This window comes from Eleutherodactylus coqui, chromosome 13 (genome assembly GCF_035609145.1).
Source record: "Eleutherodactylus coqui strain aEleCoq1 chromosome 13, aEleCoq1.hap1, whole genome shotgun sequence".
Classification (NCBI taxonomy): domain Eukaryota; kingdom Metazoa; phylum Chordata; class Amphibia; order Anura; family Eleutherodactylidae; genus Eleutherodactylus; species Eleutherodactylus coqui.
This window is the reverse complement of record NC_089849.1, coordinates 43,626,743-43,639,919: the sequence shown is the minus strand read 5'-3', so window position 1 is coordinate 43,639,919 and position 13,177 is coordinate 43,626,743. Positions and strand designations below refer to the sequence as shown.

The 13,177-nt window shown below is 43.9% G+C and overlaps 6 non-coding genes across 6 annotated transcripts; all 6 read right to left on the bottom strand.

Moving 5' to 3' along the window:
- Nucleotides 1-10: 10 nt before the first annotated feature.
- TRNAC-GCA (transfer RNA cysteine (anticodon GCA)) lies at nt 11-82 on the bottom strand. Its single transcript has one exon. It is a non-coding gene; the product is annotated as a tRNA-Cys (tRNA).
- An 816-nt stretch (nt 83-898) lies between these two features.
- Nucleotides 899-970, bottom strand: TRNAC-GCA (transfer RNA cysteine (anticodon GCA)). Its single transcript has one exon. It is a non-coding gene; the product is annotated as a tRNA-Cys (tRNA).
- Nucleotides 971-2,316: 1,346 nt separating this feature from the next.
- TRNAC-GCA (transfer RNA cysteine (anticodon GCA)) lies at nt 2,317-2,388 on the bottom strand. Its single transcript has one exon. It is a non-coding gene; the product is annotated as a tRNA-Cys (tRNA).
- Nucleotides 2,389-3,287: 899 nt separating this feature from the next.
- Nucleotides 3,288-3,359, bottom strand: TRNAC-GCA (transfer RNA cysteine (anticodon GCA)). Its single transcript has one exon. It is a non-coding gene; the product is annotated as a tRNA-Cys (tRNA).
- Nucleotides 3,360-6,368: 3,009 nt separating this feature from the next.
- TRNAC-GCA (transfer RNA cysteine (anticodon GCA)) lies at nt 6,369-6,440 on the bottom strand. Its single transcript has one exon. It is a non-coding gene; the product is annotated as a tRNA-Cys (tRNA).
- Nucleotides 6,441-9,986: 3,546 nt separating this feature from the next.
- On the bottom strand, nt 9,987-10,058 carry TRNAC-GCA (transfer RNA cysteine (anticodon GCA)). Its single transcript has one exon. It is a non-coding gene; the product is annotated as a tRNA-Cys (tRNA).
- Between the last annotated feature and the right edge of the window lie 3,119 nt (nt 10,059-13,177).

Here is a 13,177-nt window from a genome sequence, read left to right as displayed (position 1 = left end):
TGGCACTTGAAGGGGGCACCCGGATTTGAACCAGGGACCTCTCGATCTGCAGTCGAATGCTCTTCCACTGAGCTATACCCCCTTGGCTTATGACTGGGCTCACTGGTTCTTAAAAAGTAATGTTCTGAGGAAACCAATTTCTCAAAAGTAAGGATGCTTGTTGAAATCCCTACCAATAAAGATTGCCAGTGAGAGAGTGGATGACTCTGCATGAGAAATAGGCTCAAGGGTAACAAGTTGAAGGAGAGCTTTCTTGGAAAGGTAACCATATCGTTGAATAGCATGAGTAAAGCTGGCACTTGAAGGGGGCACCCAGATTTGAAGCTATGCCCCCTTGGCTTATGATTGGGCTCACTGGTTCTTAAAAAGTAATGTTCTGAGGAAACCAATTTCTCAAAAGTAAGGATGCTTGTTGAAATCCCTACCAATGAAGATTGCCAGTGAGAGAGTGGATGACAAGTTCTGCATGAGAAAAATGCTCAAGGGTAACAAGTTGAAGGAGAGCTTTCTTGGAAAGGTAACCATATCGTTGGATGGCATTAGTAAAGCTGGCACTTGAAGGGGGCACGCGGATTTGAACCTGGGACCTCTCGATCTGCAGTCGAATGCTCTTCCACTGAGCTATACCCCCTTGGTTTAGGATTGGGCTCACTGGTTCTTAAAAAGTAATGTTCTGAGGAAAAGAATTTCTCAAAAGTAAGGATGCTTGTTGAAATCCCTACCAATGAAGATTGCCAGTGAGAGAGTGGATGACAAGTTCTGCATGAGAAAAATACTCAAGGGTAACAAGTTGAAGGAGAGCTTTCTTGGAAAGGTAACCATATCGTTGGATGGCATTAGTAAAGCTGGCACTTGAAGGTGGCACCCGTTGGATGGCATTAGTAAAGCTGGCACTTGAAGGGGGCACCCGGATTTGAACCAGGGACCTCTCGATCTGCAGTCGAATGCTCTTCCACTGAGCTATACCCCCTTGGCTTATGATTGGGCTCACTGGTTCTAAAAAAGTAATGTTCTGAGGAAACCAATTTCTCAAAAGTAAGGATGCTTGTTGAAATCCCTAGCAATAAAGATTGCCAGTGAGAGAGTGGATGACTCTGCATGAGAAATAGGCTCAAGGGTAACAAGTTGAAGAAGAGCTTTCTTGGAAAGGTAACCATATCGTTGAATAGCATGAGTAAAGCTGGCACTTGAAGGGGGCACCCAGATTTGAAGCTATGCCCTCTTGGCTTATGATTGGGCTCACTGGTTCTTAAAAAGTAATGTTCTGAGGAAACTAATTTCTCAAAAGTAAGGATGCTTGTTGAAATCCCTACCAATGAAGATTGCCAGTGAGAGAGTGGATGACAAGTTCTGCATGAGAAAAATGCTCAAGGGTAACAAGTTGAAGGAGAGCTTTCTTGGAAAGGTAACCATATCGTTGGATAGCATTAGTAAAGCTGGCACTTGAAGGGGGCACCCGAATTTGAACCAGGGACCTCGCGATCTGCAGTCGAATGCTCTTCCACTGAGCTATGATTGGGCTCACTGGTTCTTAAAAAGTAATGTTCTGAGGAAACCAATTTCTCAAAAGTAAGGATGCTTGTTGAAATCCCTACCAATAAAGATTGCCAGTGAGAGAGTGGATGACTCTGCATGAGAAAAAGGCTCAAGGGTAACAAGTTGAAGAAGAGCTTTCTTGGAAAGGTAACCATATCGTTGAATAGCATGAGTAAAGCTGGCACTTGAAGGGGGCACCCAGATTTGAAGCTATGCCCCCTTGGCTTATGATTGGGCTCACTGGTTCTTAAAAAGTAATGTTCTGAGGAAACCAATTTCTCAAAAGTAAGGATGCTTGTTGAAATCCCTACCAATGAAGATTGCCAGTGAGAGAGTGGATGACAAGTTCTGCATGAGAAAAATGCTCAAGGGTAACAAGTTGAAGGAGAGCTTTCTTGGAAAGGTAACCATATCGTTGGATGGCATTAGTAAAGCTGGCACTTGAACGGGGCACGCGGATTTGAACCAGGGACCTCTCGATCTGCAGTCGAATGCTCTTCCACTGAGCTATACCCCCTTGGTTTAGGATTGGGCTCACTGGTTCTTAAAAAGTAATGTTCTGAGGAAAAGAATTTCTCAAAAGTAAGGATGCTTGTTGAAATCCCTACCAATGAAGATTGCCAGTGAGAGAGTGGATGACAAGTTCTGCATGAGAAAAATACTCAAGGGTAACAAGTTGAAGGAGAGCTTTCTTGGAAAGGTAACCATATCGTTGGATGGCATTAGTAAGGCACTTGAAGGTGGCACCTGTTGGATGGCATTAGTAAATCTGGCACTTGAAGGGGGCACCCGGATTTGAACCAGGGACCTCTCGATCTGCAGTCGAATGCTCTTCCACTGAGCTATACCCCCTTAGCTTATGATTGGGCTCACTGGTTCTAAAAAAGTAATGTTCTGAGGAAACCAATTTCTCAAAAGTAAGGATGCTTGTTGAAATCCCTACCAATAAAGATTGCCAGTGAGAGAGTGGATGACTCTGCATGAGAAATAGGCTCAAGGGTAACAAGTTAAAGAAGAGCTTTCTTGGAAAGGTAACCATATCGTTGGATGGCATTAGTAAAGCTGGCACTTGAAGGGGGCACCCGGATTTGAACCAGGGACCTCTCGATCTGCAGTTGAATACTCTTCCACTGAGCTATACCTCCTTGGCTTATGATTGGGCTCACTGGTTCTTAAAAAGTAATGTTCTGAGGAAAAGAATTTCTCAAAAGTAAGGATGCTTGTTGAAATCCCTACCAATAAAGATTGCCAGTGAGAGAGTGGATGACAAGTTCTGCATGAGAAAAATACTCAAGGGTAACAAGTTGAAGGAGAGCTTTCTTGGAAAGGTAACCATATCGTTGGATGGCATTAGTAAAGCTGGCACTTGAAGGGGGCACCCGGATTTGAACCAGGGACCTCTCGATCTGCAGTTGAATACTCTTCCACTGAGCTATACCTCCTTGGCTTATGATTGGGCTCACTGGTTCTTAAAAAGTAATGTTCTGAGGAAAAGAATTTCTCAAAAGTAAGGATGCTTGTTGAAATCCCTACCAATGAAGATTGCCAGTGAGAGAGTGGATGACAAGTTCTGCATGAGAAAAATACTCAAGGGTAACAAGTTGAAGGAGAGCTTTCTTGGAAAGGTAACCATATCGTTGGATGGCATTAGTAAAGCTGGCACTTGAAGGTGGCACCCGTTGGATGGCATTAGTAAATCTGGCACTTGAAGGTGGCACCCGTTGGATGGCATTAGTAAATCTGGCACTTGAAGGGGGCACCCGGATTTGAACCAGGGACCTCTCGATCTGCAGTCGAATGCTCTTCCACTGAGCTATACCCCCTTAGCTTATGATTGGGCTCACTGGTTCTAAAAAAGTAATGTTCTGAGGAAACCAATTTCTCAAAAGTAAGGATGCTTGTTGAAATCCCTACCAATAAAGATTGCCAGTGAGAGAGTGGATGACTCTGCATGAGAAATAGGCTCAAGGGTAACAAGTTGAAGGAGAGCTTTCTTGGAAAGGTAACCATATCGTTGGATGGCATTAGTAAAGCTGGCACTTGAAGGTGGCACCCAGATTTGAAGCTATGCCCCCTTGGCTTATGATTGGGCTCACTGGTTCTTAAAAAGTAATGTTCTGAGGAAACCAATTTCTCAAAAGTAAGGATGCTTGTTGAAATCCCTACCAATGAAGATTGCCAGTGAGAGAGTGGATGACAAGTTCTGCATGAGGGTAAATGCTCAAGGGTAACAAGTTGAAGGAGAGCTTTCTTGGAAAGGTAACCATATCGTTGGACGGCATTAGTAAAACTGGCACTTGAAGGTGGCACCCGTTGGATGGCATTAGTAAATCTGGCACTTGAAGGGGGCACCCGGATTTGAACCAGGGACCTCTCGATCTGCAGTTGAATACTCTTCCACTGAGCTATACCCCCTTGGCTTATGATTGGGCTCACTGGTTCTTAAAAAGTAATGTTTTGAGGAAAAGAATTTCTCAAAAGTAAGGATGCTTGTTGAAATCCCTACCAATGAAGATTGCCAGTGAGAGAGTGGATGACAAGTTCTGCATGAGAAAAATGCTCAAGCGTAACAAGTTGAAGGAGAGCTTTCTTGGAAAGGTAACCATATCGTTGGATGGCATTAGTAAAGCTGGCACTTGAAGGTGGCACCCGGATTTGAACCAGAGACCTCTTGATCTGCAGTCGAATGCTCTTCCACTGAGCTATACCCCCTTGGCTTAAGACTGGGCTCACTGGTTCTTAAAAAGTAATGTTCTGAGGAAACCAATTTCTCAAAAGTAAGGATGCTTGTTGAAATCCCTACCAATAAAGATTGCCAGTGAGAGAGTGGATGACTCTGCATGAGAAATAGGCTCAAGGGTAACAAGTTGAAGGAGAGCTTTCTTGGAAAGGTAACCATATCGTTGGATGGCATTAGTAAAGCTGGCACTTGAACGTGGCACCCAGATTTGAAGCTATGCCCCCTTGGCTTATGATTGGGCTCACTGGTTCTTAAAAAGTAATGTTCTGAGGAAACCAATTTCTCAAAAGTAAGGATGCTTGTTGAAATCCCTACCAATGAAGATTGCCAGTGAGAGAGTGGATGACAAGTTCTGCATGAGAAAAATGCTCAAGGGTAACAAGTTGAAGGAGAGCTTTCTTGGAAAGGTAACCATATCGTTGGATGGCATTAGTAAAGCTGGCACTTGAAGGGGGCACGCGGATTTGAACCAGGGACCTCTCGATCTGCAGTCGAATGCTCTTCCACTGAGCTATATCCCCTTGGTTTAGGATTGGGCTCACTGGTTCTTAAAAAGTAATGTTCTGAGGAAAAGAATTTCTCAAAAGTAAGGATGCTTGTTGAAATCCCTACCAATAAAGATTGCCAGTGAGAGAGTGGATGACTCTGCATGAGAAATAGGCTCAAGGGTAACAAGTTGAAGGAGAGCTTTCTTGGAAAGGTAACCATATCGTTGAATAGCATGAGTAAAGCTGGCACTTGAAGGGGGCACCCAGATTTGAAGCTATGCCCCCTTGGCTTATGATTGGGCTCACTGGTTCTTAAAAAGTAATGTTCTGAGGAAACCAATTTCTCAAAAGTAAGGATGCTTGTTGAAATCCCTACCAATAAAGATTGCCAGTGAGAGAGTGGATGACTCTGCATGAGAAAAAGGCTCAAGGGTAACAAGTTGAAGAAGAGCTTTCTTGGAAAGGTAACCATATCGTTGAATAGCATGAGTAAAGCTGGCACTTGAAGGGGGCACCCAGATTTGAAGCTATGCCCCCTTGGCTTATGATTGGGCTCACTGGTTCTTAAAAAGTAATGTTCTGAGGAAACTAATTTCTCAAAAGTAAGGATGCTTGTTGAAATCCCTACCAATGAAGATTGCCAGTGAGAGAGTGGATGACAAGTTCTGCATGAGAAAAATGCTCAAGGGTAACAAGTTGAAGGAGAGCTTTCTTGGAAAGGTAACCATATCATTGGATGGCATTAGTAAAGCTGGCACTTGAAGGGGCCACCCGGATTTGAACCAGGGACCTCTCGATCTGCAGTCGAATGCTCTTCCACTGAGCTATACCCCCTTGGCTTATGATTGGGCTCACTGGTTCTTAAAAAGTAATGTTCTGAGGAAACCAATTTCTCAAAAGTAAGGATGCTTGTTGAAATCCCTACCAATAAAGATTGCCAGTGAGAGAGTGGATGACTCTGCATGAGAAAAAGGCTCAAGGGTAACAAGTTGAAGAAGAGCTTTCTTGGAAAGGTAACCATATCGTTGAATAGCATGAGTAAAGCTGGCACTTGAAGGGGGCACCCAGATTTGAAGCTATGCCCCCTTGGCTTATGATTGGGCTCACTGGTTCTTAAAAAGTAATGTTCTGAGGAAACCAATTTCTCAAAAGTAAGTATGCTTGTTGAAATCCCTACCAATGAAGATTGCCAGTGAGAGAGTGGATGACAAGTTCTGCATGAGAAAAATACTCAAGGGTAACAAGTTGAAGGAGAGCTTTCTTGGAAAGGTAACCATATCGTTGGATGGCATTAGTAAAGCTGGCACTTGAAGGGGGCACGCGGATTTGAACCAGGGACCTCTCGATCTGCAGTCGAATGCTCTTCCACTGAGCTATACCCCCTTGGCTTATGACTGGGCTCACTGGTTCTTAAAAAGTAATGTTCTGAGGAAACCAATTTCTCAAAAGTAAGGATGCTTGTTGAAATCCCTACCAATAAAGATTGCCAGTGAGAGAGTGGATGACTCTGCATGAGAAAAATGCTCAAGGGTAACAAGTTGAAGGAGAGCTTTCTTGGAAAGGTAACCATATCGTTGGATGGCATTAGTAAAGCTGGCACTTGAAGGGGGCACCCGGATTTGAACCAGGGACCTCTCGATCTGCAGTCGAATGCTCTTCCACTGAGCTATACCCCCTTGGCTTATGATTGGGCTCACTGGTTCTTAAAAAGTAATGTTCTGAGGAAACCAATTTCTCAAAAGTAAGGATGCTTGTTGAAATCCCTACCAATAAAGATTGCCAGTGAGAGAGTGGATGACTCTGCATGAGAAATAGGCTCAAGGGTAACAAGTTGAAGAAGAGCTTTCTTGGAAAGGTAACCATATCGTTGAATAGCATGAGTAAAGCTGGCACTTGAAGGGGGCACCCAGATTTGAAGCTATGCCCCTTGGCTTATGATTGGGCTCACTGGTTCTTAAAAAGTAATGTTCTGAGGAAACCAATTTCTCAAAAGTAAGGATGCTTGTTGAAATCCCTACCAATAAAGATTGCCAGTGAGAGAGTGGATGACTCTGCATGAGAAATAGGCTCAAGGGTAACAAGTTGAAGGAGAGCTTTCTTGGAAAGGTAACCATATCGTTAGATGGCATTAGTAAAGCTGGCACTTGAAGGGGGCACCCGGATTTGTACCAGGGACCTCTCGATCTGCAGTCGAATGCTCTTCCACTGAGCTATACCCCCTTGGCTTATGATTGGGCTCACTGGTTCTTAAAAAGTAATGTTCTGAGGAAACCAATTTCTCAAAAGTAAGGATGCTTGTTGAAATCCCTACCAATGAAGATTGCCAGTGAGAGAGTGGATGACAAGTTCTGCATGAGAAAAATGCTCAAGGGTAACAAGTTGAAGGAGAGCTTTCTTGGAAAGGTAACCATATCGTTGGATGGCATTAGTAAAGCTGGCACTTGAAGGGAGCACCCGGATTTGAAGCAGGGACCTCTCGATCTGCAGTCGAATGCTCTTCCACTGAGCTATACCCCCTTGGCTTATGATTGGGCTCACTGGTTCTTAAAAAGTAATGTTCTGAGGAAACCAATTTCTCAAAAGTAAGGATGCTTGTTGAAATCCCTACCAATGAAGATTGCCAGTGAGAGAGTGGATGACAAGTTCTGCATGAGAAAAATGCTCAAGGGTAACAAGTTGAAGGAGAGCTTTCTTGGAAAGGTAACCATATCGTTGGATGGCATTAGTAAAGCTGGCACTTGAAGGGAGCACCCGGATTTGAAGCAGGGACCTCTCGATCTGCAGTCGAATGCTCTTCCACTGAGCTATACCCCCTTGGCTTATGATTGGGCTCACTGGTTCTTAAAAAGTAATGTTCTGAGGAAACCAATTTCTCAAAAGTAAGGATGCTTGTTGAAATCCCTACCAATAAAGATTGCCAGTGAGAGAGTGGATGACTCTGCATGAGAAATAGGCTCAAGGGTAACAAGTTGAAGAAGAGCTTTCTTGGAAAGGTAACCATATCGTTGAATAGCATGAGTAAAGCTGGCACTTGAAGGGGGCACCCAGATTTGAAGCTATGCCCCTTGGCTTATGATTGGGCTCACTGGTTCTTAAAAAGTAATGTTCTGAGGAAACCAATTTCTCAAAAGTAAGGATGCTTGTTGAAATCCCTACCAATAAAGATTGCCAGTGAGAGAGTGGATGACTCTGCATGAGAAATAGGCTCAAGGGTAACAAGTTGAAGGAGAGCTTTCTTGGAAAGGCAACCATATTGTTGGATGGCATTAGTAAAGCTGGCACTTGAAGGCGGCACCCGGATTTGAACCAGAGACCTCTCGATCTGCAGTCGAATGCTCTTCCACTGAGCTATACCCCCTTGGCTTATGATTGGGCTCACTGGTTCTTAAAAAGTAATGTTGTGAGGAAACCAATTTCTCAAAAGTAAGGATGCTTGTTGAAATCCCTACCAATGAAGATTGCCAGTGAGAGAGTGGATGACAAGTTCTGCATGAGAAAAATGCTCAAGGGTAACAAGTTGAAGGAGAGCTTTCTTGGAAAGGTAACCATATCGTTGAATAGCATGAGTAAAGCTGGCACTTGAAGGGGGCACCCAGATTTGAAGCTATGCCCCCTTGGCTTATGATTGGGCTCACTGGTTCTTAAAAAGTAATGTTCTGAGGAAACCAATTTCTCAAAAGTAAGGATGCTTGTTGAAATCCCTACCAATAAAGATTGCCAGTGAGAGTGTGGATGACTCTGCATGAGAAATAGGCTCAAGGGTAACAAGTTGAAGGAGAGCTTTCTTGGAAAGGTAACCATATCGTTGGATGGCATTAGTAAAGCTGGCACTTGAAGGGGCCACCCGGATTTGAACCAGGGACCTCTCGATCTGCAGTCGAATGCTCTTCCACTGAGCTATACCCCCTTGGCTTATGATTGGGCTCACTGGTTCTTAAAAAGTAATGTTGTGAGGAAACCAATTTCTCAAAAGTAAGGATGCTTGTTGAAATCCCTACCAATAAAGATTGCCAGTGAGAGAGTGGATGACTCTGCATGAGAAATAGGCTCAAGGGTAACAAGTTGAAGGAGAGCTTTCTTGGAAAGGTAACCATATCGTTGAATAGCATGAGTAAAGCTGGCACTTGAAGGGGGCACCCAGATTTGAAGCTATGCCCCCTTGGCTTATGATTGGGCTCACTGGTTCTTAAAAAGTAATGTTCTGAGGAAACCAATTTCTCAAAAGTAAGGATGCTTGTTGAAATCCCTACCAATAAAGATTGCCAGTGAGAGTGTGGATGACTCTGCATGAGAAATAGGCTCAAGGGTAACAAGTTGAAGGAGAGCTTTCTTGGAAAGGTAACCATATCGTTGGATGGCATTAGTAAAGCTGGCACTTGAAGGGGCCACCCGGATTTGAACCAGGGACCTCTCGATCTGCAGTCGAATGCTCTTCCACTGAGCTATACCCCCTTGGCTTATGATTGGGCTCACTGGTTCTTAAAAAGTAATGTTCTGAGGAAACCAATTTCTCAAAAGTAAGGATGCTTGTTGAAATCCCTACCAATAAAGATTGCCAGTGAGAGAGTGGATGACTCTGCATGAGAAAAAGGCTCAAGGGTAACAAGTTGAAGAAGAGCTTTCTTGGAAAGGTAACCATATCGTTGAATAGCATGAGTAAAGCTGGCACTTGAAGGGGGCACCCAGATTTGAAGCTATGCCCCCTTGGCTTATGATTGGGCTCACTGGTTCTTAAAAAGTAATGTTCTGAGGAAACCAATTTCTCAAAAGTAAGTATGCTTGTTGAAATCCCTACCAATGAAGATTGCCAGTGAGAGAGTGGATGACAAGTTCTGCATGAGAAAAATACTCAAGGGTAACAAGTTGAAGGAGAGCTTTCTTGGAAAGGTAACCATATCGTTGGATGGCATTAGTAAAGCTGGCACTTGAAGGGGGCACGCGGATTTGAACCAGGGACCTCTCGATCTGCAGTCGAATGCTCTTCCACTGAGCTATACCCCCTTGGCTTATGACTGGGCTCACTGGTTCTTAAAAAGTAATGTTCTGAGGAAACCAATTTCTCAAAAGTAAGGATGCTTGTTGAAATCCCTACCAATAAAGATTGCCAGTGAGAGAGTGGATGACTCTGCATGAGAAAAATGCTCAAGGGTAACAAGTTGAAGGAGAGCTTTCTTGGAAAGGTAACCATATCGTTGGATGGCATTAGTAAAGCTGGCACTTGAAGGGGGCACCCGGATTTGAACCAGGGACCTCTCGATCTGCAGTCGAATGCTCTTCCACTGAGCTATACCCCCTTGGCTTATGATTGGGCTCACTGGTTCTTAAAAAGTAATGTTCTGAGGAAACCAATTTCTCAAAAGTAAGGATGCTTGTTGAAATCCCTACCAATAAAGATTGCCAGTGAGAGAGTGGATGACTCTGCATGAGAAATAGGCTCAAGGGTAACAAGTTGAAGAAGAGCTTTCTTGGAAAGGTAACCATATCGTTGAATAGCATGAGTAAAGCTGGCACTTGAAGGGGGCACCCAGATTTGAAGCTATGCCCCTTGGCTTATGATTGGGCTCACTGGTTCTTAAAAAGTAATGTTCTGAGGAAACCAATTTCTCAAAAGTAAGGATGCTTGTTGAAATCCCTACCAATAAAGATTGCCAGTGAGAGAGTGGATGACTCTGCATGAGAAATAGGCTCAAGGGTAACAAGTTGAAGGAGAGCTTTCTTGGAAAGGTAACCATATCGTTAGATGGCATTAGTAAAGCTGGCACTTGAAGGGGGCACCCGGATTTGTACCAGGGACCTCTCGATCTGCAGTCGAATGCTCTTCCACTGAGCTATACCCCCTTGGCTTATGATTGGGCTCACTGGTTCTTAAAAAGTAATGTTCTGAGGAAACCAATTTCTCAAAAGTAAGGATGCTTGTTGAAATCCCTACCAATGAAGATTGCCAGTGAGAGAGTGGATGACAAGTTCTGCATGAGAAAAATGCTCAAGGGTAACAAGTTGAAGGAGAGCTTTCTTGGAAAGGTAACCATATCGTTGGATGGCATTAGTAAAGCTGGCACTTGAAGGGAGCACCCGGATTTGAAGCAGGGACCTCTCGATCTGCAGTCGAATGCTCTTCCACTGAGCTATACCCCCTTGGCTTATGATTGGGCTCACTGGTTCTTAAAAAGTAATGTTCTGAGGAAACCAATTTCTCAAAAGTAAGGATGCTTGTTGAAATCCCTACCAATGAAGATTGCCAGTGAGAGAGTGGATGACAAGTTCTGCATGAGAAAAATGCTCAAGGGTAACAAGTTGAAGGAGAGCTTTCTTGGAAAGGTAACCATATCGTTGGATGGCATTAGTAAAGCTGGCACTTGAAGGGAGCACCCGGATTTGAAGCAGGGACCTCTCGATCTGCAGTCGAATGCTCTTCCACTGAGCTATACCCCCTTGGCTTATGATTGGGCTCACTGGTTCTTAAAAAGTAATGTTCTGAGGAAACCAATTTCTCAAAAGTAAGGATGCTTGTTGAAATCCCTACCAATAAAGATTGCCAGTGAGAGAGTGGATGACTCTGCATGAGAAATAGGCTCAAGGGTAACAAGTTGAAGAAGAGCTTTCTTGGAAAGGTAACCATATCGTTGAATAGCATGAGTAAAGCTGGCACTTGAAGGGGGCACCCAGATTTGAAGCTATGCCCCTTGGCTTATGATTGGGCTCACTGGTTCTTAAAAAGTAATGTTCTGAGGAAACCAATTTCTCAAAAGTAAGGATGCTTGTTGAAATCCCTACCAATAAAGATTGCCAGTGAGAGAGTGGATGACTCTGCATGAGAAATAGGCTCAAGGGTAACAAGTTGAAGGAGAGCTTTCTTGGAAAGGCAACCATATTGTTGGATGGCATTAGTAAAGCTGGCACTTGAAGGCGGCACCCGGATTTGAACCAGAGACCTCTCGATCTGCAGTCGAATGCTCTTCCACTGAGCTATACCCCCTTGGCTTATGATTGGGCTCACTGGTTCTTAAAAAGTAATGTTGTGAGGAAACCAATTTCTCAAAAGTAAGGATGCTTGTTGAAATCCCTACCAATGAAGATTGCCAGTGAGAGAGTGGATGACAAGTTCTGCATGAGAAAAATGCTCAAGGGTAACAAGTTGAAGGAGAGCTTTCTTGGAAAGGTAACCATATCGTTGAATAGCATGAGTAAAGCTGGCACTTGAAGGGGGCACCCAGATTTGAAGCTATGCCCCCTTGGCTTATGATTGGGCTCACTGGTTCTTAAAAAGTAATGTTCTGAGGAAACCAATTTCTCAAAAGTAAGGATGCTTGTTGAAATCCCTACCAATAAAGATTGCCAGTGAGAGTGTGGATGACTCTGCATGAGAAATAGGCTCAAGGGTAACAAGTTGAAGGAGAGCTTTCTTGGAAAGGTAACCATATCGTTGGATGGCATTAGTAAAGCTGGCACTTGAAGGGGCCACCCGGATTTGAACCAGGGACCTCTCGATCTGCAGTCGAATGCTCTTCCACTGAGCTATACCCCCTTGGCTTATGATTGGGCTCACTGGTTCTTAAAAAGTAATGTTGTGAGGAAACCAATTTCTCAAAAGTAAGGATGCTTGTTGAAATCCCTACCAATAAAGATTGCCAGTGAGAGAGTGGATGACTCTGCATGAGAAATAGGCTCAAGGGTAACAAGTTGAAGGAGAGCTTTCTTGGAAAGGTAACCATATCGTTGAATAGCATGAGTAAAGCTGGCACTTGAAGGGGGCACCCAGATTTGAAGCTATGCCCCCTTGGCTTATGATTGGGCTCACTGGTTCTTAAAAAGTAATGTTCTGAGGAAACCAATTTCTCAAAAGTAAGGATGCTTGTTGAAATCCCTACCAATAAAGATTGCCAGTGAGAGTGTGGATGACTCTGCATGAGAAATAGGCTCAAGGGTAACAAGTTGAAGGAGAGCTTTCTTGGAAAGGTAACCATATCGTTGGATGGCATTAGTAAAGCTGGCACTTGAAGGGGCCACCCGGATTTGAACCAGGGACCTCTCGATCTGCAGTCGAATGCTCTTCCACTGAGCTATACCCCCTTGGCTTATGATTGGGCTCACTGGTTCTTAAAAAGTAATGTTCTGAGGAAACCAATTTCTCAAAAGTAAGGATGCTTGTTGAAATCCCTACCAATAAAGATTGCCAGTGAGAGAGTGGATGACTCTGCATGAGAAAAAGGCTCAAGGGTAACAAGTTGAAGAAGAGCTTTCTTGGAAAGGTAACCATATCGTTGAATAGCATGAGTAAAGCTGGCACTTGAAGGGGGCACCCAGATTTGAAGCTATGCCCCCTTGGCTTATGATTGGGCTCACTGGTTCTTAAAAAGTAATGTTCTGAGGAAACCAATTTCTCAAAAGTAAGTATGCTTGTTGAAATCCCTAC